This window comes from Phalangium opilio, unplaced genomic scaffold (genome assembly GCF_054372755.1).
Source record: "Phalangium opilio isolate 3A_F unplaced genomic scaffold, DU_Popi_V2 ptg000077l_1, whole genome shotgun sequence".
In the NCBI taxonomy this organism is placed as follows: Eukaryota; Metazoa; Arthropoda; class Arachnida; order Opiliones; family Phalangiidae; genus Phalangium; species Phalangium opilio.
The window spans coordinates 10523437-10537375 of record NW_028324185.1 but is presented as its reverse complement, the minus strand read 5'-3'; the positions used below and the strand labels follow the sequence as shown (position 1 = coordinate 10537375).

At 43.3% G+C, this 13939-nt stretch overlaps 66 non-coding genes across 66 annotated transcripts; all 66 read right to left on the bottom strand.

Annotated features, from left to right (window-relative positions):
- Positions 1-240: 240 nt before the first annotated feature.
- Positions 241-313, bottom strand: TRNAV-CAC (transfer RNA valine (anticodon CAC)). The gene has a single exon. It is a non-coding gene; the product is annotated as a tRNA-Val (tRNA).
- Positions 314-553: 240 nt separating this feature from the next.
- On the bottom strand, positions 554-626 carry TRNAV-AAC (transfer RNA valine (anticodon AAC)). The gene has a single exon. It is a non-coding gene; the product is annotated as a tRNA-Val (tRNA).
- A 65-nt stretch (positions 627-691) lies between these two features.
- On the bottom strand, positions 692-764 carry TRNAD-AUC (transfer RNA aspartic acid (anticodon AUC)). Its single transcript has one exon. It is a non-coding gene; the product is annotated as a tRNA-Asp (tRNA).
- Positions 765-847: 83 nt separating this feature from the next.
- Positions 848-920, bottom strand: TRNAV-CAC (transfer RNA valine (anticodon CAC)). Its single transcript has one exon. It is a non-coding gene; the product is annotated as a tRNA-Val (tRNA).
- Positions 921-1160: 240 nt separating this feature from the next.
- Positions 1161-1233, bottom strand: TRNAV-CAC (transfer RNA valine (anticodon CAC)). Its single transcript has one exon. It is a non-coding gene; the product is annotated as a tRNA-Val (tRNA).
- Positions 1234-1628: 395 nt separating this feature from the next.
- Positions 1629-1701, bottom strand: TRNAV-CAC (transfer RNA valine (anticodon CAC)). Its single transcript has one exon. It is a non-coding gene; the product is annotated as a tRNA-Val (tRNA).
- An 84-nt stretch (positions 1702-1785) lies between these two features.
- TRNAD-AUC (transfer RNA aspartic acid (anticodon AUC)) lies at positions 1786-1858 on the bottom strand. Its single transcript has one exon. It is a non-coding gene; the product is annotated as a tRNA-Asp (tRNA).
- Positions 1859-1941: 83 nt separating this feature from the next.
- TRNAV-CAC (transfer RNA valine (anticodon CAC)) lies at positions 1942-2014 on the bottom strand. Its single transcript has one exon. It is a non-coding gene; the product is annotated as a tRNA-Val (tRNA).
- A 395-nt stretch (positions 2015-2409) lies between these two features.
- TRNAV-CAC (transfer RNA valine (anticodon CAC)) lies at positions 2410-2482 on the bottom strand. Its single transcript has one exon. It is a non-coding gene; the product is annotated as a tRNA-Val (tRNA).
- Positions 2483-2566: 84 nt separating this feature from the next.
- TRNAV-AAC (transfer RNA valine (anticodon AAC)) lies at positions 2567-2639 on the bottom strand. The gene has a single exon. It is a non-coding gene; the product is annotated as a tRNA-Val (tRNA).
- A 65-nt stretch (positions 2640-2704) lies between these two features.
- On the bottom strand, positions 2705-2777 carry TRNAD-AUC (transfer RNA aspartic acid (anticodon AUC)). The gene has a single exon. It is a non-coding gene; the product is annotated as a tRNA-Asp (tRNA).
- Positions 2778-2860: 83 nt separating this feature from the next.
- On the bottom strand, positions 2861-2933 carry TRNAL-CAA (transfer RNA leucine (anticodon CAA)). Its single transcript has one exon. It is a non-coding gene; the product is annotated as a tRNA-Leu (tRNA).
- A 65-nt stretch (positions 2934-2998) lies between these two features.
- Positions 2999-3071, bottom strand: TRNAD-AUC (transfer RNA aspartic acid (anticodon AUC)). The gene has a single exon. It is a non-coding gene; the product is annotated as a tRNA-Asp (tRNA).
- Positions 3072-3136: 65 nt separating this feature from the next.
- Positions 3137-3209, bottom strand: TRNAD-AUC (transfer RNA aspartic acid (anticodon AUC)). Its single transcript has one exon. It is a non-coding gene; the product is annotated as a tRNA-Asp (tRNA).
- Positions 3210-3292: 83 nt separating this feature from the next.
- TRNAV-CAC (transfer RNA valine (anticodon CAC)) lies at positions 3293-3365 on the bottom strand. Its single transcript has one exon. It is a non-coding gene; the product is annotated as a tRNA-Val (tRNA).
- Positions 3366-3605: 240 nt separating this feature from the next.
- TRNAV-AAC (transfer RNA valine (anticodon AAC)) lies at positions 3606-3678 on the bottom strand. Its single transcript has one exon. It is a non-coding gene; the product is annotated as a tRNA-Val (tRNA).
- Positions 3679-3743: 65 nt separating this feature from the next.
- On the bottom strand, positions 3744-3816 carry TRNAD-AUC (transfer RNA aspartic acid (anticodon AUC)). Its single transcript has one exon. It is a non-coding gene; the product is annotated as a tRNA-Asp (tRNA).
- An 83-nt stretch (positions 3817-3899) lies between these two features.
- On the bottom strand, positions 3900-3972 carry TRNAV-CAC (transfer RNA valine (anticodon CAC)). The gene has a single exon. It is a non-coding gene; the product is annotated as a tRNA-Val (tRNA).
- Positions 3973-4212: 240 nt separating this feature from the next.
- TRNAV-CAC (transfer RNA valine (anticodon CAC)) lies at positions 4213-4285 on the bottom strand. Its single transcript has one exon. It is a non-coding gene; the product is annotated as a tRNA-Val (tRNA).
- Positions 4286-4680: 395 nt separating this feature from the next.
- Positions 4681-4753, bottom strand: TRNAV-CAC (transfer RNA valine (anticodon CAC)). The gene has a single exon. It is a non-coding gene; the product is annotated as a tRNA-Val (tRNA).
- An 84-nt stretch (positions 4754-4837) lies between these two features.
- On the bottom strand, positions 4838-4910 carry TRNAD-AUC (transfer RNA aspartic acid (anticodon AUC)). The gene has a single exon. It is a non-coding gene; the product is annotated as a tRNA-Asp (tRNA).
- An 83-nt stretch (positions 4911-4993) lies between these two features.
- TRNAV-CAC (transfer RNA valine (anticodon CAC)) lies at positions 4994-5066 on the bottom strand. The gene has a single exon. It is a non-coding gene; the product is annotated as a tRNA-Val (tRNA).
- Positions 5067-5461: 395 nt separating this feature from the next.
- Positions 5462-5534, bottom strand: TRNAV-CAC (transfer RNA valine (anticodon CAC)). The gene has a single exon. It is a non-coding gene; the product is annotated as a tRNA-Val (tRNA).
- An 84-nt stretch (positions 5535-5618) lies between these two features.
- Positions 5619-5691, bottom strand: TRNAV-AAC (transfer RNA valine (anticodon AAC)). The gene has a single exon. It is a non-coding gene; the product is annotated as a tRNA-Val (tRNA).
- Positions 5692-5756: 65 nt separating this feature from the next.
- Positions 5757-5829, bottom strand: TRNAD-AUC (transfer RNA aspartic acid (anticodon AUC)). The gene has a single exon. It is a non-coding gene; the product is annotated as a tRNA-Asp (tRNA).
- An 83-nt stretch (positions 5830-5912) lies between these two features.
- Positions 5913-5985, bottom strand: TRNAL-CAA (transfer RNA leucine (anticodon CAA)). The gene has a single exon. It is a non-coding gene; the product is annotated as a tRNA-Leu (tRNA).
- Positions 5986-6050: 65 nt separating this feature from the next.
- On the bottom strand, positions 6051-6123 carry TRNAD-AUC (transfer RNA aspartic acid (anticodon AUC)). Its single transcript has one exon. It is a non-coding gene; the product is annotated as a tRNA-Asp (tRNA).
- A 65-nt stretch (positions 6124-6188) lies between these two features.
- Positions 6189-6261, bottom strand: TRNAD-AUC (transfer RNA aspartic acid (anticodon AUC)). Its single transcript has one exon. It is a non-coding gene; the product is annotated as a tRNA-Asp (tRNA).
- An 83-nt stretch (positions 6262-6344) lies between these two features.
- On the bottom strand, positions 6345-6417 carry TRNAV-CAC (transfer RNA valine (anticodon CAC)). The gene has a single exon. It is a non-coding gene; the product is annotated as a tRNA-Val (tRNA).
- Positions 6418-6657: 240 nt separating this feature from the next.
- On the bottom strand, positions 6658-6730 carry TRNAV-AAC (transfer RNA valine (anticodon AAC)). The gene has a single exon. It is a non-coding gene; the product is annotated as a tRNA-Val (tRNA).
- Positions 6731-6795: 65 nt separating this feature from the next.
- TRNAD-AUC (transfer RNA aspartic acid (anticodon AUC)) lies at positions 6796-6868 on the bottom strand. The gene has a single exon. It is a non-coding gene; the product is annotated as a tRNA-Asp (tRNA).
- An 83-nt stretch (positions 6869-6951) lies between these two features.
- Positions 6952-7024, bottom strand: TRNAV-CAC (transfer RNA valine (anticodon CAC)). The gene has a single exon. It is a non-coding gene; the product is annotated as a tRNA-Val (tRNA).
- An 84-nt stretch (positions 7025-7108) lies between these two features.
- Positions 7109-7181, bottom strand: TRNAV-AAC (transfer RNA valine (anticodon AAC)). The gene has a single exon. It is a non-coding gene; the product is annotated as a tRNA-Val (tRNA).
- A 65-nt stretch (positions 7182-7246) lies between these two features.
- Positions 7247-7319, bottom strand: TRNAD-AUC (transfer RNA aspartic acid (anticodon AUC)). Its single transcript has one exon. It is a non-coding gene; the product is annotated as a tRNA-Asp (tRNA).
- Positions 7320-7402: 83 nt separating this feature from the next.
- Positions 7403-7475, bottom strand: TRNAV-CAC (transfer RNA valine (anticodon CAC)). Its single transcript has one exon. It is a non-coding gene; the product is annotated as a tRNA-Val (tRNA).
- A 240-nt stretch (positions 7476-7715) lies between these two features.
- On the bottom strand, positions 7716-7788 carry TRNAV-AAC (transfer RNA valine (anticodon AAC)). The gene has a single exon. It is a non-coding gene; the product is annotated as a tRNA-Val (tRNA).
- A 65-nt stretch (positions 7789-7853) lies between these two features.
- On the bottom strand, positions 7854-7921 carry TRNAD-AUC (transfer RNA aspartic acid (anticodon AUC)). Its single transcript has one exon. It is a non-coding gene; the product is annotated as a tRNA-Asp (tRNA).
- Positions 7922-8009: 88 nt separating this feature from the next.
- TRNAV-CAC (transfer RNA valine (anticodon CAC)) lies at positions 8010-8082 on the bottom strand. The gene has a single exon. It is a non-coding gene; the product is annotated as a tRNA-Val (tRNA).
- Positions 8083-8322: 240 nt separating this feature from the next.
- TRNAV-CAC (transfer RNA valine (anticodon CAC)) lies at positions 8323-8395 on the bottom strand. Its single transcript has one exon. It is a non-coding gene; the product is annotated as a tRNA-Val (tRNA).
- Positions 8396-8635: 240 nt separating this feature from the next.
- TRNAV-CAC (transfer RNA valine (anticodon CAC)) lies at positions 8636-8708 on the bottom strand. The gene has a single exon. It is a non-coding gene; the product is annotated as a tRNA-Val (tRNA).
- Positions 8709-8948: 240 nt separating this feature from the next.
- TRNAV-CAC (transfer RNA valine (anticodon CAC)) lies at positions 8949-9021 on the bottom strand. The gene has a single exon. It is a non-coding gene; the product is annotated as a tRNA-Val (tRNA).
- An 84-nt stretch (positions 9022-9105) lies between these two features.
- TRNAV-CAC (transfer RNA valine (anticodon CAC)) lies at positions 9106-9178 on the bottom strand. Its single transcript has one exon. It is a non-coding gene; the product is annotated as a tRNA-Val (tRNA).
- An 84-nt stretch (positions 9179-9262) lies between these two features.
- On the bottom strand, positions 9263-9335 carry TRNAV-AAC (transfer RNA valine (anticodon AAC)). The gene has a single exon. It is a non-coding gene; the product is annotated as a tRNA-Val (tRNA).
- A 65-nt stretch (positions 9336-9400) lies between these two features.
- Positions 9401-9473, bottom strand: TRNAD-AUC (transfer RNA aspartic acid (anticodon AUC)). The gene has a single exon. It is a non-coding gene; the product is annotated as a tRNA-Asp (tRNA).
- Positions 9474-9556: 83 nt separating this feature from the next.
- On the bottom strand, positions 9557-9629 carry TRNAL-CAA (transfer RNA leucine (anticodon CAA)). The gene has a single exon. It is a non-coding gene; the product is annotated as a tRNA-Leu (tRNA).
- A 65-nt stretch (positions 9630-9694) lies between these two features.
- On the bottom strand, positions 9695-9767 carry TRNAD-AUC (transfer RNA aspartic acid (anticodon AUC)). The gene has a single exon. It is a non-coding gene; the product is annotated as a tRNA-Asp (tRNA).
- A 65-nt stretch (positions 9768-9832) lies between these two features.
- Positions 9833-9905, bottom strand: TRNAD-AUC (transfer RNA aspartic acid (anticodon AUC)). The gene has a single exon. It is a non-coding gene; the product is annotated as a tRNA-Asp (tRNA).
- An 83-nt stretch (positions 9906-9988) lies between these two features.
- Positions 9989-10061, bottom strand: TRNAV-CAC (transfer RNA valine (anticodon CAC)). Its single transcript has one exon. It is a non-coding gene; the product is annotated as a tRNA-Val (tRNA).
- A 240-nt stretch (positions 10062-10301) lies between these two features.
- On the bottom strand, positions 10302-10374 carry TRNAV-AAC (transfer RNA valine (anticodon AAC)). Its single transcript has one exon. It is a non-coding gene; the product is annotated as a tRNA-Val (tRNA).
- Positions 10375-10439: 65 nt separating this feature from the next.
- Positions 10440-10512, bottom strand: TRNAD-AUC (transfer RNA aspartic acid (anticodon AUC)). The gene has a single exon. It is a non-coding gene; the product is annotated as a tRNA-Asp (tRNA).
- Positions 10513-10595: 83 nt separating this feature from the next.
- On the bottom strand, positions 10596-10668 carry TRNAV-CAC (transfer RNA valine (anticodon CAC)). Its single transcript has one exon. It is a non-coding gene; the product is annotated as a tRNA-Val (tRNA).
- An 84-nt stretch (positions 10669-10752) lies between these two features.
- Positions 10753-10825, bottom strand: TRNAV-AAC (transfer RNA valine (anticodon AAC)). Its single transcript has one exon. It is a non-coding gene; the product is annotated as a tRNA-Val (tRNA).
- A 65-nt stretch (positions 10826-10890) lies between these two features.
- Positions 10891-10963, bottom strand: TRNAD-AUC (transfer RNA aspartic acid (anticodon AUC)). The gene has a single exon. It is a non-coding gene; the product is annotated as a tRNA-Asp (tRNA).
- An 83-nt stretch (positions 10964-11046) lies between these two features.
- TRNAV-CAC (transfer RNA valine (anticodon CAC)) lies at positions 11047-11119 on the bottom strand. Its single transcript has one exon. It is a non-coding gene; the product is annotated as a tRNA-Val (tRNA).
- A 240-nt stretch (positions 11120-11359) lies between these two features.
- TRNAV-AAC (transfer RNA valine (anticodon AAC)) lies at positions 11360-11432 on the bottom strand. Its single transcript has one exon. It is a non-coding gene; the product is annotated as a tRNA-Val (tRNA).
- Positions 11433-11497: 65 nt separating this feature from the next.
- On the bottom strand, positions 11498-11565 carry TRNAD-AUC (transfer RNA aspartic acid (anticodon AUC)). Its single transcript has one exon. It is a non-coding gene; the product is annotated as a tRNA-Asp (tRNA).
- Positions 11566-11653: 88 nt separating this feature from the next.
- TRNAV-CAC (transfer RNA valine (anticodon CAC)) lies at positions 11654-11726 on the bottom strand. Its single transcript has one exon. It is a non-coding gene; the product is annotated as a tRNA-Val (tRNA).
- Positions 11727-11966: 240 nt separating this feature from the next.
- TRNAV-CAC (transfer RNA valine (anticodon CAC)) lies at positions 11967-12039 on the bottom strand. The gene has a single exon. It is a non-coding gene; the product is annotated as a tRNA-Val (tRNA).
- Positions 12040-12279: 240 nt separating this feature from the next.
- TRNAV-CAC (transfer RNA valine (anticodon CAC)) lies at positions 12280-12352 on the bottom strand. The gene has a single exon. It is a non-coding gene; the product is annotated as a tRNA-Val (tRNA).
- Positions 12353-12436: 84 nt separating this feature from the next.
- On the bottom strand, positions 12437-12509 carry TRNAV-AAC (transfer RNA valine (anticodon AAC)). The gene has a single exon. It is a non-coding gene; the product is annotated as a tRNA-Val (tRNA).
- Positions 12510-12730: 221 nt separating this feature from the next.
- On the bottom strand, positions 12731-12803 carry TRNAV-CAC (transfer RNA valine (anticodon CAC)). The gene has a single exon. It is a non-coding gene; the product is annotated as a tRNA-Val (tRNA).
- A 240-nt stretch (positions 12804-13043) lies between these two features.
- Positions 13044-13116, bottom strand: TRNAV-CAC (transfer RNA valine (anticodon CAC)). The gene has a single exon. It is a non-coding gene; the product is annotated as a tRNA-Val (tRNA).
- Positions 13117-13200: 84 nt separating this feature from the next.
- On the bottom strand, positions 13201-13273 carry TRNAD-AUC (transfer RNA aspartic acid (anticodon AUC)). The gene has a single exon. It is a non-coding gene; the product is annotated as a tRNA-Asp (tRNA).
- An 83-nt stretch (positions 13274-13356) lies between these two features.
- TRNAV-CAC (transfer RNA valine (anticodon CAC)) lies at positions 13357-13429 on the bottom strand. Its single transcript has one exon. It is a non-coding gene; the product is annotated as a tRNA-Val (tRNA).
- Positions 13430-13669: 240 nt separating this feature from the next.
- Positions 13670-13742, bottom strand: TRNAV-CAC (transfer RNA valine (anticodon CAC)). Its single transcript has one exon. It is a non-coding gene; the product is annotated as a tRNA-Val (tRNA).
- A 65-nt stretch (positions 13743-13807) lies between these two features.
- TRNAD-AUC (transfer RNA aspartic acid (anticodon AUC)) lies at positions 13808-13880 on the bottom strand. Its single transcript has one exon. It is a non-coding gene; the product is annotated as a tRNA-Asp (tRNA).
- Positions 13881-13939: the final 59 nt, after the last annotated feature.

Here is a 13939-nt window from a genome sequence, read left to right as displayed (position 1 = left end):
ACGTAACTACACGTAGATACGTAGTAATTCTGGGTTTTTCAAGAGATCTAGCTTATTTTTATGCCCAATCACGATGGTCAAAACTTGTATATACCAGGGCTCGAACCTGGGACCTTCCGCGTTGAAGCGGACGTGATAACCACTACACCATCGATACGTAACTACACGTAGGTACGTAGTAATTCTGGGTTTTTCAAGAGATCTAGCTTATTTTTATGCCCAATCACGATGGTCAAAACTTCTATCTACCAGGGCTCGAACCTGGGACCTTCCGCGTGTGAAGCGGACGTGATAACCACTACACCATAGATACGTAACTAAACCATCGATACGTAGTAATTCTGAGTTTTTCAAGCGATCTAGCTTATTTTTATGCCCAACCACTATGGTCAAAACATGTATCTACCAGGTCTCGAACCTGGGACCTTCCGCGTGTTAGGCGGAAGTGATAACCACTACACCATCGATACGTTACTACACGTAGATACGTACTAATTCTGGGTTTTTCAAGATATCTAGCTTATTTTTATGCCCAATCACGATGGTCAAAACTTGTATCTACCAGGGCTCGAACCTGGGACCTTCCGCGTGTTAGGCGGACGTGATAACCACTACACCATAGATACGTAGTAATTCTGAGTTTTTCAAGAGATCTAGCTTATTTTTATGCCCAATCACTATGGTCAAAACGTGTATCTACCAGGTCTCGAACCTGGGACCTTCCGCTTGATAGGCGGACGTGATAACCACTACACTATCGATACGTAACTACACGTAGATACGTAGTAATTCTGGGTTTTTCAAGAGATCTAGCTTATTTTTATTCCCAATCACGATGGTCAAGACTTGTATCTACCAGGGCTCGAACCTGGGACCTTCCGCGTGTGAAGCGGACGTGATAACCACTACACCATAGATACGTAACTAAACCATCGATACGTAGTAATTCTGAGTTTTTCAAGAGATCTAGCTTATTTTTATGCCCAATCACTAGGGTCAAAACATGTATCTACCAGGTCTCGAACCTGGGACCTTCCGCGTGTTAGGCGGAAGTGATAACCACTACACCATCGATACGTAACTACACGTAGATACGTAGTAATTCTGGGTTTTTCAAGAGATCTAGCTTATTTTTATGCCCAATCACGATGGTCAAAACTTGTATCTACCAGGGCTCGAACCTGGGACCTTCCGCGTGTGAAGCGGACGTGATAACCACTACACCATAGATACGTAACTAAACCATCGATACGTAGTAATTCTGAGTTTTTCAAGCGATCTAGCTTATTTTTATGCCCAACCACTATGGTCAAAACATGTATCTACCAAGTCTCAAACCTGGGACCTTCCGCGTGTTAGGCGGAAGTGATAACCACTACACCATCGATACGTAACTACACGTAGATACGTAGTAATTCTGGGTTTTTCAAGAGATCTAGCTTATTTTTATGCCCAATCACGATGGTCAAAACTTGTATATACCAGGGCTCGAACCTGGGACCTTCCGCGTTGAAGCGGACGTGATAACCACTACACCATCGATACGTAACTACACGTAGGTACGTAGTAATTCTGGGTTTTTCAAGAGATCTAGCTTATTTTTATGCCCAATCACAATGGTCAAAACTTGTATCTACCAGGGCTCGAACCTGGGACCTTCCGCGTGTGAAGCGGACCTGATAACCACTACACCATAGATACGTAACTACACCGTAGATACGTAGTAATTTTGGGTTTTTCAAGAGATCTAGCTTATTTTTATGCCCAATCACTATGATCAAAACGTGTATCTACCAGGTCTCGAACCTGGGACCTTCCGCGTGATAGGCGGACGTGATAACCACTACACCATCGATACGTAACTACACGTAGATACGTAGTAATTCTGGGTTTTTCAAGAGATCTAGCTTATTTTTATGCCCAATCACGATGGTCAAAACTTGTATCTACCAGGGCTCGAACCTGGGACCTTCCGCGTGTGAAGCGGACGTGATAACCACTACACCATAGATACGTAACTAAACCATCGATACGTAGTAATTCTGAGTTTTTCAAGAGATCTAGCTTATTTTTATGCCCAATCACTATGGTCAAAACATGTATCTACCAGGTCTCGAACCTGGGACCTTCCGCGTGTTAGGCGGAAGTGATAACCACTACACCATCGATACGTAACTACACGTAGATACGTAGTAATTCTGGGTTTTTCAAGAGATCTAGCTTATTTTTATGCCCAATCACGATGGTCAAAACTTGTATATACCAGGGCTCGAACCTGGGACCTTCCGCGTTGAAGCGGACGTGATAACCACTACACCATCGATACGTAACTACACGTAGATACGTAGTAATTCTGGGTTTTTCAAGAGATCTAGCTTATTTTTATGCCCAATCACAATGGTCAAAACTTGTATCTACCAGGGCTCGAACCTGGGACCTTCCGCGTGTGAAGCGGACGTGATAACCACTACACCATAGATACGTAACTACACCGTAGATACGTAGTAATTCTGGGTTTTTCAAGAGATCTAGCTTATTTTTATGCCCAATCACGATGGTCAAAACTTGTATCTACCAGGGCTCGAACCTGGGACCTTCCGCGTGTTAGGCGGACGTGATAACCACTACACCATAGATACGTAGTAATTCTGAGTTTTTCAAGAGATCTAGCTTATTTTTATGCCCAATCACTATGATCAAAACGTGTATCTACCAGGTCTCGAACCTGGGACCTTCCGCGTGATAGTCGGACGTGATAACCACTACACCATCGATACGTAACTACACGTAGATACGTAGTAATTCTGGGTTTTTCAAGAGATCTAGCTTATTTTTATGCCCAATCACGATGGTCAAAACTTGTATCTACCAGGGCTCGAACCTGGGACCTTCCGCGTTTGAAGCGGACGTGATAACCACTACACCATAGATACGTAGTAATTCTGAGTTTTTCAAGAGATCTAGCTTATTTTTATGCCCAATCACTATGGTCAAAACATGTATCTACCAGGTCTCGAACCTGGGACCTTCCGCGTGATAGGCGGAAGTGATAACCACTACACCATAGATACGTAGTAATTCTGAGTTTTTCAAGAGATCTAGCTTATTTTTATGCCCAATCACTATGATCAAAACGTGTATCTACCAGGTCTCGAACCTGGGACCTTCCGCGTGATAGGCGGAAGTGATAACAACTACACCATCGATACGTAACTACACGTAGATACGTAGTAATTCTGGGTTTTTCAAGAGATCTAGCTTATTTTTATGCCCAATCACGATGGTCAAAACTTCTATCTACCAGGGCTCGAACCTGGGACCTTCCGCGTGTGAAGCGGACGTGATAACCACTACACCATAGATACGTAACTAAACCATCGATACGTAGTAATTCTGAGTTTTTCAAGCGATCTAGCTTATTTTTATGCCCAACCACTATGGTCAAAACATGTATCTACCAGGTCTCGAAAATGGGACCTTCCGCGTGTTAGGCGGAAATGATAACCACTACACCATCGATACGTTACTACACGTAGATACGTACTAATTCTGGGTTTTTCAAGATATCTAGCTTATTTTTATGCCCAATCACGATGGTCAAAACTTGTATCTACCAGGGCTCGAACCTGGGACCTTCCGCGTGTTAGGCGGACGTGATAACCACTACACCATAGATACGTAGTAATTCTGAGTTTTTCAAGAGATCTAGCTTATTTTTATGCCCAATCACTATGGTCAAAACGTGTATCTACCAGGTCTCGAACCTGGGACCTTCCGCTTGATAGGCGGACGTGATAACCACTACACTATCGATACGTAACTACACGTAGATACGTAGTAATTCTGGGTTTTTCAAGAGATCTAGCTTATTTTTATTCCCAATCACGATGGTCAAGACTTGTATCTACCAGGGCTCGAACCTGGGACCTTCCGCGTGTGAAGCGGACGTGATAACCACTACACCATAGATACGTAACTAAACCATCGATACGTAGTAATTCTGAGTTTTTCAAGAGATCTAGCTTATTTTTATGCCCAATCACTAGGGTCAAAACATGTATCTACCAGGTCTCGAACCTGGGACCTTCCGCGTGTTAGGCGGAAGTGATAACCACTACACCATCGATACGTAACTACACGTAGATACGTAGTAATTCTGGGTTTTTCAAGAGATCTAGCTTATTTTTATGCCCAATCACGATGGTCAAAACTTGTATCTACCAGGGCTCGAACCTGGGACCTTCCGCGTGTGAAGCGGACGTGATAACCACTACACCATAGATACGTAACTAAACCATCGATACGTAGTAATTCTGAGTTTTTCAAGCGATCTAGCTTATTTTTATGCCCAACCACTATGGTCAAAACATGTATCTACCAAGTCTCAAACCTGGGACCTTCCGCGTGTTAGGCGGAAGTGATAACCACTACACCATCGATACGTAACTACACGTAGATACGTAGTAATTCTGGGTTTTTCAAGAGATCTAGCTTATTTTTATGCCCAATCACGATGGTCAAAACTTGTATATACCAGGGCTCGAACCTGGGACCTTCCGCGTTGAAGCGGACGTGATAACCACTACACCATCGATACGTAACTACACGTAGGTACGTAGTAATTCTGGGTTTTTCAAGAGATCTAGCTTATTTTTATGCCCAATCACAATGGTCAAAACTTGTATCTACCAGGGCTCGAACCTGGGACCTTCCGCGTGTGAAGCGGACCTGATAACCACTACACCATAGATACGTAACTACACCGTAGATACGTAGTAATTTTGGGTTTTTCAAGAGATCTAGCTTATTTTTATGCCCAATCACTATGATCAAAACGTGTATCTACCAGGTCTCGAACCTGGGACCTTCCGCGTGATAGGCGGACGTGATAACCACTACACCATCGATACGTAACTACACGTAGATACGTAGTAATTCTGGGTTTTTCAAGAGATCTAGCTTATTTTTATGCCCAATCACGATGGTCAAAACTTGTATCTACCAGGGCTCGAACCTGGGACCTTCCGCGTGTGAAGCGGACGTGATAACCACTACACCATAGATACGTAACTAAACCATCGATACGTAGTAATTCTGAGTTTTTCAAGAGATCTAGCTTATTTTTATGCCCAATCACTATGGTCAAAACATGTATCTACCAGGTCTCGAACCTGGGACCTTCCGCGTGTTAGGCGGAAGTGATAACCACTACACCATCGATACGTAACTACACGTAGATACGTAGTAATTCTGGGTTTTTCAAGAGATCTAGCTTATTTTTATGCCCAATCACGATGGTCAAAACTTGTATATACCAGGGCTCGAACCTGGGACCTTCCGCGTTGAAGCGGACGTGATAACCACTACACCATCGATACGTAACTACACGTAGATACGTAGTAATTCTGGGTTTTTCAAGAGATCTAGCTTATTTTTATGCCCAATCACAATGGTCAAAACTTGTATCTACCAGGGCTCGAACCTGGGACCTTCCGCGTGTGAAGCGGACGTGATAACCACTACACCATAGATACGTAACTACACCGTAGATACGTAGTAATTCTGGGTTTTTCAAGAGATCTAGCTTATTTTTATGCCCAATCACGATGGTCAAAACTTGTATCTACCAGGGCTCGAACCTGGGACCTTCCGCGTGTTAGGCGGACGTGATAACCACTACACCATAGATACGTAGTAATTCTGAGTTTTTCAAGAGATCTAGCTTATTTTTATGCCCAATCACTATGATCAAAACGTGTATCTACCAGGTCTCGAACCTGGGACCTTCCGCGTGATAGTCGGACGTGATAACCACTACACCATCGATACGTAACTACACGTAGATACGTAGTAATTCTGGGTTTTTCAAGAGATCTAGCTTATTTTTATGCCCAATCACGATGGTCAAAACTTGTATCTACCAGGGCTCGAACCTGGGACCTTCCGCGTTTGAAGCGGACGTGATAACCACTACACCATAGATACGTAGTAATTCTGAGTTTTTCAAGAGATCTAGCTTATTTTTATGCCCAATCACTATGGTCAAAACATGTATCTACCAGGTCTCGAACCTGGGACCTTCCGCGTGATAGGCGGAAGTGATAACCACTACACCATAGATACGTAGTAATTCTGAGTTTTTCAAGAGATCTAGCTTATTTTTATGCCCAATCACTATGATCAAAACGTGTATCTACCAGGTCTCGAACCTGGGACCTTCCGCGTGATAGGCGGAAGTGATAACAACTACACCATCGATACGTAACTACACGTAGATACGTAGTAATTCTGGGTTTTTCAAGAGATCTAGCTTATTTTTATGCCCAATCACGATGGTCAAAACTTCTATCTACCAGGGCTCGAACCTGGGACCTTCCGCGTGTGAAGCGGACGTGATAACCACTACACCATAGATACGTAACTAAACCATCGATACGTAGTAATTCTGAGTTTTTCAAGCGATCTAGCTTATTTTTATGCCCAACCACTATGGTCAAAACATGTATCTACCAGGTCTCGAAAATGGGACCTTCCGCGTGTTAGGCGGAAATGATAACCACTACACCATCGATACGTTACTACACGTAGATACGTACTAATTCTGGGTTTTTCAAGATATCTAGCTTATTTTTATGCCCAATCACGATGGTCAAAACTTGTATCTACCAGGGCTCGAACCTGGGACCTTCCGCGTGTTAGGCGGACGTGATAACCACTACACCATAGATACGTAGTAATTCTGAGTTTTTCAAGAGATCTAGCTTATTTTTATGCCCAATCACTATGGTCAAAACGTGTATCTACCAGGTCTCGAACCTGGGACCTTCCGCGTGATAGGCGGACGTGATAACCACTACACTATCGATACGTAACTACACGTAGATACGTAGTAATTCTGGGTTTTTCAAGAGATCTAGCTTATTTTTATTCCCAATCACGATGGTCAAGACTTGTATCTACCAGGGCTCGAACCTGGGACCTTCCGCGTGTGAAGCGGACGTGATAACCACTACACCATAGATACGTAACTAAACCATCGATACGTAGTAATTCTGAGTTTTTCAAGAGATCTAGCTTATTTTTATGCCCAATCACTAGGGTCAAAACATGTATCTACCAGGTCTCGAACCTGGGACCTTCCGCGTGTTAGGCGGAAGTGATAACCACTACACCATAGATACGTAGTAATTCTGAGTTTTTCAAGAGATCTAGCTTATTTTTATGCCCAATCACTATGATCAAAACGTGTATCTACCAGGTCTCGAACCTGGGACCTTCCGCGTGATAGGCGGAAGTGATAACAACTACACCATCGATACGTAACTACACGTAGATACGTAGTAATTCTGGGTTTTTCAAGAGATCTAGCTTATTTTTATGCCCAATCACGATGGTCAAAACTTCTATCTACCAGGGCTCGAACCTGGGACCTTCCGCGTGTGAAGCGGACGTGATAACCACTACACCATAGATACGTAACTAAACCATCGATACGTAGTAATTCTGAGTTTTTCAAGCGATCTAGCTTATTTTTATGCCCAACCACTATGGTCAAAACATGTATCTACCAGGTCTCGAAAATGGGACCTTCCGCGTGTTAGGCGGAAGTGATAACCACTACACCATCGATACGTTACTACACGTAGATACGTACTAATTCTGGGTTTTTCAAGATATCTAGCTTATTTTTATGCCCAATCACGATGGTCAAAACTTGTATCTACCAGGGCTCGAACCTGGGACCTTCCGCGTGTTAGGCGGACGTGATAACCACTACACCATGGATACGTAGTAATTCTGAGTTTTTCAAGAGATCTAGCTTATTTTTATGCCCAATCACTATGGTCAAAACGTGTATCTACCAGGTCTCGAACCTGGGACCTTCCGCGTGATAGGCGGACGTGATAACCACTACACTATCGATAAGTAACTACACGTAGATACGTAGTAATTCTGGGTTTTTCAAGAGATCTAGCTTATTTTTATTCCCAATCACGATGGTCAAGACTTGTATCTACCAGGGCTCGAACCTGGGACCTTCCGCGTGTGAAGCGGACGTGATAACCACTACACCATAGATACGTAACTAAACCATCGATACGTAGTAATTCTGAGTTTTTCAAGAGATCTAGCTTATTTTTATGCCCAATCACTAGGGTCAAAACATGTATCTACCAGGTCTCGAACCTGGGACCTTCCGCGTGTTAGGCGGAAGTGATAACCACTACACCATCGATACGTAACTACACGTAGATACGTAGTAATTCTGGGTTTTTCAAGAGATCTAGCTTATTTTTATGCCCAATCACGATGGTCAAAACTTGTATCTACCAGGGCTCGAACCTGGGACCTTCCGCGTGTGAAGCGGACGTGATAACCACTACACCATAGATACGTAACTAAACCATCGATACGTAGTAATTCTGAGTTTTTCAAGCGATCTAGCTTATTTTTATGCCCAACCACTATGGTCAAAACATGTATCTACCAGGTCTCAAACCTGGGACCTTCCGCGTGTTAGGCGGAAGTGATAACCACTACACCATCGATACGTAACTACACGTAGATACGTAGTAATTCTGGGTTTTTCAAGAGATCTAGCTTATTTTTATGCCCAATCACGATGGTCAAAACTTGTATATACCAGGGCTCGAACCTGGGACCTTCCGCGTGTGAAGCGGACCTGATAACCACTACACCATAGATACGTAACTACACCGTAGATACGTAGTAATTCTGGGTTTTTCAAGAGATCTAGCTTATTTTTATGCCCAATCACTATGATCAAAACGTGTATCTACCAGGTCTCGAACCTGGGACCTTCCGCGTGTTAGGCGGAAGTGATAACCACTACACCATCGATACGTAACTACACGTAGATACGTAGTAATTCTGGGTTTTTCAAGAGATCTAGCTTATTTTTATGCCCAATCACGATGGTCAAAACTTGTATCTACCAGGGCTCGAACCTGGGACCTTCCGCGTGTGAAGCGGACGTGATAACCACTACACCATAGATACGTAACTAAACCATCGATACGTAGTAATTCTGGGTTTTTCAAGAGATCTAGCTTATTTTTATGCCCAATCACAATGGTCAAAACTTGTATCTACCAGGGCTCGAACCTGGGACCTTCCGCGTGTGAAGCGGACGTGATAACCACTACACCATAGATACGTAACTACACCGTAGATACGTAGTAATTCTGGGTTTTTCAAGAGATCTAGCTTATTTTTATGCCCAATCACGATGGTCAAAACTTGTATCTACCAGGGCTCGAACCTGGGACCTTCCGCGTGTTAGGCGGACGTGATAACCACTACACCATAGATACGTAGTAATTCTGAGTTTTTCAAGAGATCTAGCTTATTTTTATGCCCAATCACTATGATCAAAACGTGTATCTACCAGGTCTCGAACCTGGGACCTTCCGCGTGATAGTCGGACGTGATAACCACTACACCATCGATACGTAACTACACGTAGATACGTAGTAATTCTGGGTTTTTCAAGAGATCTAGCTTATTTTTATGCCCAATCACGATGGTCAAAACTTGTATCTACCAGGGCTCGAACCTGGGACCTTCCGCGTTTGAAGCGGACGTGATAACCACTACACCATAGATACGTAGTAATTCTGAGTTTTTCAAGAGATCTAGCTTATTTTTATGCCCAATCACTATGGTCAAAACATGTATCTACCAGGTCTCGAACCTGGGACCTTCCGCGTGATAGGCGGAAGTGATAACCACTACACCATAGATACGTAGTAATTCTGAGTTTTTCAAGAGATCTAGCTTATTTTTATGCCCAATCACTATGATCAAAACGTGTATCTACCAGGTCTCGAACCTGGGACCTTCCGCGTGATAGGCGGAAGTGATAACAACTACACCATCGATACGTAACTACACGTAGATACGTAGTAATTCTGGGTTTTTCAAGAGATCTAGCTTATTTTTATGCCCAATCACGATGGTCAAAACTTCTATCTACCAGGGCTCGAACCTGGGACCTTCCGCGTGTGAAGCGGACGTGATAACCACTACACCATAGATACGTAACTAAACCATCGATACGTAGTAATTCTGAGTTTTTCAAGCGATCTAGCTTATTTTTATGCCCAACCACTATGGTCAAAACATGTATCTACCAGGTCTCGAAAATGGGACCTTCCGCGTGTTAGGCGGAAATGATAACCACTACACCATCGATACGTTACTACACGTAGATACGTACTAATTCTGGGTTTTTCAAGATATCTAGCTTATTTTTATGCCCAATCACGATGGTCAAAACTTGTATCTACCAGGGCTCGAACCTGGGACCTTCCGCGTGTTAGGCGGACGTGATAACCACTACACCATAGATACGTAGTAATTCTGAGTTTTTCAAGAGATCTAGCTTATTTTTATGCCCAATCACTATGGTCAAAACGTGTATCTACCAGGTCTCGAACCTGGGACCTTCCGCGTGATAGGCGGGCGTGATAACCACTACACTATCGATACGTAACTACACGTAGATACGTAGTAATTCTGGGTTTTTCAAGAGATCTAGCTTATTTTTATTCCCAATCACGATGGTCAAGACTTGTATCTACCAGGGCTCGAACCTGGGACCTTCCGCGTGTGAAGCGGACGTGATAACCACTACACCATAGATACGTAACTAAACCATCGATACGTAGTAATTCTGAGTTTTTCAAGAGATCTAGCTTATTTTTATGCCCAATCACTAGGGTCAAAACATGTATCTACCAGGTCTCGAACCTGGGACCTTCCGCGTGTTAGGCGGAAGTGATAACCACTACACCATAGATACGTAGTAATTCTGAGTTTTTCAAGAGATCTAGCTTATTTTTATGCCCAATCACTATGATCAAAACGTGTATCTACCAGGTCTCGAACCTGGGACCTTCCGCGTGATAGGCGGAAGTGATAACAACTACACCATCGATACGTAACTACACGTAGATACGTAGTAATTCTGGGTTTTTCAAGAGATCTAGCTTATTTTTATGCCCAATCACGATGGTCAAAACTTCTATCTACCAGGGCTCGAACCTGGGACCTTCCGCGTGTGAAGCGGACGTGATAACCACTACACCATAGATACGTAACTAAACCATCGATACGTAGTAATTCTGAGTTTTTCAAGCGATCTAGCTTATTTTTATGCCCAACCACTATGGTCAAAACATGTATCTACCAGGTCTCGAAAATGGGACCTTCCGCGTGTTAGGCGGAAGTGATAACCACTACACCATCGATACGTTACTACACGTAGATACGTACTAATTCTGGGTTTTTCAAGATATCTAGCTTATTTTTATGCCCAATCACGATGGTCAAAACTTGTATCTACCAGGGCTCGAACCTGGGACCTTCCGCGTGTTAGGCGGACGTGATAACCACTACACCATGGATACGTAGTAATTCTGAGTTTTTCAAGAGATCTAGCTTATTTTTATGCCCAATCACTATGGTCAAAACGTGTATCTACCAGGTCTCGAACCTGGGACCTTCCGCGTGATAGGCGGACGTGATAACCACTACACTATCGATAAGTAACTACACGTAGATACGTAGTAATTCTGGGTTTTTCAAGAGATCTAGCTTATTTTTATTCCCAATCACGATGGTCAAGACTTGTATCTACCAGGGCTCGAACCTGGGACCTTCCGCGTGTGAAGCGGACGTGATAACCACTACACCATAGATACGTAACTAAACCATCGATACGTAGTAATTCTGAGTTTTTCAAGAGATCTAGCTTATTTTTATGCCCAATCACTAGGGTCAAAACATGTATCTACCAGGTCTCGAACCTGGGACCTTCCGCGTGTTAGGCGGAAGTGATAACCACTACACCATCGATACGTAACTACACGTAGATACGTAGTAATTCTGGGTTTTTCAAGAGATCTAGCTTATTTTTATGCCCAATCACGATGGTCAAAACTTGTATCTACCAGGGCTCGAACCTGGGACCTTCCGCGTGTGAAGCGGACGTGATAACCACTACACCATAGATACGTAACTAAACCATCGATACGTAGTAATTCTGAGTTTTTCAAGCGATCTAGCTTATTTTTATGCCCAACCACTATGGTCAAAACATGTATCTACCAGGTCTCAAACCTGGGACCTTCCGCGTGTTAGGCGGAAGTGATAACCACTACACCATCGATACGTAACTACACGTAGATACGTAGTAATTCTGGGTTTTTCAAGAGATCTAGCTTATTTTTATGCCCAATCACGATGGTCAAAACTTGTATATACCAGGGCTCGAACCTGGGACCTTCCGCGTGTGAAGCGGACCTGATAACCACTACACCATAGATACGTAACTACACCGTAGATACGTAGTAATTCTGGGTTTTTCAAGAGATCTAGCTTATTTTTATGCCCAATCACGATGGTCAAAACTTGTATCTACCAGGGCTCGAACCTGGGACCTTCCGCGTGTTAGGCGGACGTGATAACCACTACACCATAGATACGTAGTAATTCTGAGTTTTTCAAGAGATCTAGCTTATTTTTATGCCCAATCACTATGATCAAAACGTGTATCTACCAGGTCTCGAACCTGGGACCTTCCGCGTGTTAGGCGGAAGTGATAACCACTACACCATCGATACGTAACTACACGTAGATACGTAGTAATTCTGGGTTTTTCAAGAGATCTAGCTTATTTTTATGCCCAATCACGATGGTCAAAACTTGTATCTACCAGGGCTCGAACCTGGGACCTTCCGCGTGTGAAGCGGACGTGATAACCACTACACCATAGATACGTAACTAAACCATCGATACGTAGTAATTCTGAGTTTTTCAAGCGATCTAGCTTATTTTTATGCCCAACCACTATGGTCAAAACATGTATCTACCAGGTCTCAAACCTGGGACCTTCCGCGTGTTAGGCGGAAGTGATAACCACTACACCATCGATACGTAACTACACGTAGATACGTAGTAATTCTGGGTTTTTCAAGAGATCTAGCTTATTTTTATGCCCAATCACGATGGTCAAAACTTGTATATACCAGGGCTCGAACCTGGGACCTTCCGCGTGTGAAGCGGACCTGATAACCACTACACCATAGATACGTAACTACACCGTAGATACGTAGTAATTCTGGGTTTTTCAAGAGATCTAGTTTATTTTTATGCCCAATCACGATGGTCAAAACTTGTATCTACCAGGGCTCGAACCTGGGACCTTCCGCGTGATAGGCGGACGTGATAACCACTACACCATCGATACGTAACTACACGTAGATACGTAGTAATTCTGGGTTTTTCAAGAGATCTAGCTTATTTTTATGCCCAATCACGATGGTCAAAACTTGTATCTACCAGGGCTCGAACCTGGGACCTTCCGCGTGTGAAGCGGACGTGATAACCACTACACCATAGATACGTAACTAAACCATCGATACGTAGTAATTCTGAGTTTTTCAAGAGATCTAGCTTATTTTTATGCCCAATCACTATGGTCAAAACATGTATCTACCAGGTCTCGAACCATGGACCTTCCGCGTGTTAGGCGGAAGTGATAACCACTACACCATCGATACGTAACTACACGTAGATACGTAGTAATTCTGGGTTCTTCAAGAGATCTAGCTTATTTTTATGCCCAATCACGATGGTCAAAACTTGTATCTACCAGGGCTCGAACCTGGGACCTTCCGCGTGTGAAGCGGACGTGATAACCACTACACCATAGATACGTAGTAATTCTGAGTTTTTCAAGAGATCTAGCTTATTTTTATGCCCAATCACTATGGTCAAAACGTGTATCTACCAGGTCTCGAACCTGGGACCTTCCGCGTGATAGGCGGACGTGATAACCACTACACTATCGATACGTAACTACACGTAGATACGTAGTAATTCTGGGTTTTTCAAGAGATCTAGCTTATTTTTA